The sequence below is a fragment of the Triticum dicoccoides genome, chromosome 2A, assembly GCF_002162155.2.
Source record: "Triticum dicoccoides isolate Atlit2015 ecotype Zavitan chromosome 2A, WEW_v2.0, whole genome shotgun sequence".
In the NCBI taxonomy this organism is placed as follows: domain Eukaryota; kingdom Viridiplantae; phylum Streptophyta; class Magnoliopsida; order Poales; family Poaceae; genus Triticum; species Triticum dicoccoides.
In genome coordinates, this window is record NC_041382.1 from 354,410,367 (window position 1) to 354,414,437 (window position 4,071).

Here is a 4,071-nt window from a genome sequence, read left to right on the forward strand (position 1 = left end):
CACCCCCACCTTCTTCCCCGAATCCTCCCGCCGCCCCCGCCTCCACCATCTTCGGGCCTTAGGAAGCCGCATGTGCCCGACCTCGCCCATGGTTGCAGGGGCCCGGCGCTGCGGGGAAGTGTGGAGGCGCAAGTTGCTCCACGACTAAGGAAGGCGCACCCTGGTGCTCGCCATGGCTGAAGACGAACTCCAACCGCCGGGCCGAGAGTAGCCAGCCTTTGTTCGCATGCGCGTCTCCTTCCTACTTCACCTAGGTATGCGCCACCACCCGCCGCGCTCGATGCTCCCTACTCTCATAGCCGTCCTCAGTTCGACCCCATGGTGTCGAGATGGACGAGTTAGTCACGAGCAGCAGTCCGCCGCCGCGCGCCGCCCCCTAGCACCACACTGCTCGGGCACCTACTCAATTGAAGAAAGCAGACACTTTCAATCAACGTGTCCCGTTTTCCTTTGCTCCTGTAGTCCACCGTACCTAGAAACTAGATTTTTATTTGCAAAATCAGCTCACCGTACCTAGAACAATCAGTTCGGTCCATCTCCTGATTTTGAAAATATGAATTGTGTTTACTGCCAAAATTGATGCTCTGTAGTTCACCATGTATATATGTCATCAGTTCAAAAAAACGTACAGAAAAGTTCAATTGTATGTGTTAAAACCCAGTTTGGTTTTATACTATATGTCAGATTATTAAAAAATATAACAAAAGATTTTGCTCATGTGGCTGTAAGCTCTAACTATATGGCAACAAAGAGAGAACAAGTAGGAAGTATTGTTGTTTCCATATTGTTAAGTTCAGTATGTATTCTGTTTTCAGTACGTAAACAAACACACATGATATTTATAAGAGCAAAAATTACAAATGGAAATCTATAAGTTCAACTACATATATTACAACAATTGAAATACAAATGGCCGTTTGTGTGCAGTGCTAATGGCAGTACATTTTGGGTTGGGGTAATGGATGTCTGACCAAAGAAATTATTATTGTACTAATGTCAGTACTAATGGCGGTTTGTGTGCAGTGCTAATGGCAGTACGATGGATGATATACTACATAAATTATTGTTGTGTGTGTGACGGATGATACCACTTGCTTTTCATAACATAAAAGATATACATGCAATGTTTGGATTGACGAGGCCATGTCCGCCTCGGCTTTCTGGGATCTTGAACAATGGAATGATGATACACACTAAAATGGCATACAGAAATCTAAATGCTCACTTGCTATTTGCTAGAGCTGATACTAGGCTTATTTTCATTATGCCACTTGCTACTTGTAGTTATCATGGGTGCCCGCTGGACAGGTTGTTTTTGTTAACATGATATTGGTCAATTAATTTTACAGACCTCTTATTGGAATTGGGGCTGCAACTAAAGTAGCAAAAAAATGATATTAGTCAATTAATTTTACAGACCTCTTTTTGGAATTGGGCCTGCCCCATGATCCGGCGTCGCCCTCCGCTGCCTCAGCACGCAGGCCGTTCACCTTCACCACCCCTGGCCGTTCACCACCACCACCAGCGCCCGTTCAATGCCGCCCCAACAACCCAGTGCGACTTTGTCTCTCTCAACTTAAAAAGCGGTTCAGCTCAGTGCATGTCAGACATTAAAGCAATATTCTGTAGTAGCTTCAAAAAATGCAAATGGTCATGTTTCCACAAGACTGACAGAACACTGCCAATTGAATTGAGCACTAGCGGAACTGTGAAGGTTCGTTCTATAAAATTGCATCAGTTCGCTAGCAAAATCAAATTCAGTTCATCTGCCCTTTGTTAGCTTCAGAAAATGCAAATGTGTATGTTTTTGCAGCACTGACGAAACACTACCAATTGAATTGAACGTTGACCACGTCTCCACCCTCCCCACGCCCGCCAATGCTGCGACCACCCCTCCCCCTCACGATTTCTCGTTGATATCGCTGTATTCATGCTTGTTACGTGAGTTGCCTGATGGAAGTTCTGCAACTGTCAGTCCAGATGGAAGAAGGAGATCCGTCCAAAGTGTGAGTTTTGCGACGTCGACGTGCAAGTTCTACAATTATCTGTCCAGATGGGAGAAGGAGATCAATCCAACCGACGCATCTAAAGCGACATATGCAGAGCCATTCGCCTGAGGTATCGGAATAATTCTATGTTTTATGTGTTCACTGGATTTCCGGATTTTTAGCGCAAGTGATGCATTCTGTTTTTGCATGTTTAGTCCAAGTGGGAGAGCAAAAGTAAGCACTATCTTCTTAGAAGTTGTGTTTGAAACCCATTTTTAATAGTGAAACAAGTAAATCAGTGTGGTAAATGCTTTACTGTTATAGTTCTTAAGTGACTGAAATTTTGACCATGTGTTTAGAGTTAAGCAACTACATAAGTTGCATGCTGTATTGATCTACTTGTCATGCTGAAGTTCATAGGCTTCTTAAAATTTCTAATATAAACAAGCTGGTGGCCGCCCATCTCTGCATGTATTTTATTTCGGATGTAAGTCTCTCTATAGATCATGTTATGAGTAATGCAATTGGACAAGGTTGCTAGGAAGATTTTTAGTTCACCTTTAATGTGATTTGCACTTCATATTTACAGAGCCAAATCCTGGCGCGCCCAGCCGCTGCTCGTGAACCCCGCCTCCATCAGCTCCACTTCACTGGAGCCGTCAGTCCACAGGAATAGGGGTAGCGGATCCCCTATAGCGGTCAAATCCCGGTGCGCCCAGCCGCTGCTTGTGAACCTCGCCTCCATCAGCTCCACTTCACCAGAGCCGTCAGTCCGCAGGAGTAGGGGTAGCAGGTTCACCCAACGTCCGACGCCTTCTTCCATCTCCAAAAATCTTGTTTTTTGAGTTCAGTTCTTCGTCACATGTTTCACTAGCTGAAAAATGCATGGTGTTCTGAAATTGCTTGCGGACCACTAGCTGAAATTGCTTGACGAACAAAAGCAAAGGTTTTATCTTCATCTACTATTTTTTCAGATATTCGTCATATGCACGAGCATGACTATATTTGCTTGTTATGATCTAGTGGGCAACATTAACATTTGGGTAGTCCTTCTGCAGGGCCCAAACCCACTGTCGTGCAAGAAAAAGAAAGCAAAGCCCCAACCATCAGCTGCTCAATCATCAGGTAATTAATCAACACTAAAACATACGTGTCTAATCCAATGTTGCGAAAGCAAGTTTGGAGTTGCCTGACTTATCTTTTGGTGTAGAACTAATAGTAAGATGGAGAAGAGATAATGCAACAAAAATCTTAGATGGGGCAGTGAAGTCCATTGCGCATTCTGATTTTTTGTAGCTCCGGACATCAGTTGTATTGAGACATGGATGGCTCTACACCTGAAGTACATATATCTGACAAGCATGATCACATGTTCCCTTTAGAGTCTGATGGTCGATGGAGAGGCGAAGCGAAAGACGGTTAGGAAGCGCAAGAGAAGTGGCAAAGACAGTAGGTCCATGTGTATTTAACAGCAAGTCCATGTATTACTACATGAGAAGTACTGCTAGTGAGACTTCACTGCCCCATTTCAACAAACTTGTATACGCAATCCTAGTTTGACAAAGTACTCTACTGCCGCTGGTTTCAGTTCCCTCACTGGATTTGCAGGCTCACGACCATCCTCCAACACCCCGTCAGTGCCACTAATTTGAAGGACCTCGGTGAGCGTGTACTTCTCCTGGTATACAATTTCATTCCTCCCTGTATTGCAGTCATTTTGGTTAGTAAACTTGTATCGACGAAGAATAATTGCACCAGGAAGTTCATATCTTAAAACTAGATAAGTTCGAAAAACAAACCATGACCAGTTGAAAAAGAACCACCCTCACCCTATTTTGTAGCTCACCTCTAATTCGTTTCTCTCTACTGCTCTTTTCTCTCACTATTTTGTTTCTCCCTGTACTCCAGCACCAGAGGTTTGGACAGACGCTGATCACTAGCTCTTTATGACGCCGCCGATCACTAGAACGAAGAACACCAGCAGGATGAGAATGAAGTACATGACATAGACAATGAGGACGACCAAAACATGGAATCCGTACACATAGCACCAACTGCAAATTCGAACTTTCTGTCTATGATG

General features: G+C 44.2%; 1 long non-coding RNA gene across 16 annotated transcripts in view; it reads left to right on the forward strand.

Annotated features, from left to right (window-relative positions):
* The window catches only part of LOC119354577, an 8,041-nt gene extending 4,193 nt beyond the window's left edge, over window positions 1-3,848 (forward strand). For 3 of the 16 annotated variants that reach the window (XR_005171079.1, XR_005171087.1, XR_005171085.1), the window contains 5 exons: window positions 1,418-1,714; window positions 1,814-2,118; window positions 2,578-2,934; window positions 3,047-3,113; window positions 3,199-3,839. This is a non-coding gene — a long non-coding RNA (uncharacterized LOC119354577). Of the gene's footprint in view, window positions 1-1,417; window positions 1,715-1,813; window positions 2,119-2,401; window positions 2,476-2,577; window positions 2,935-3,035; window positions 3,114-3,198 lie in introns of all 16 variants that reach the window. The other 13 variants (XR_005171077.1, XR_005171084.1, XR_005171082.1 and 10 more) reach the window with 12 other exon arrangements.
* The last annotated feature ends 223 nt before the right edge of the window (window positions 3,849-4,071 follow it).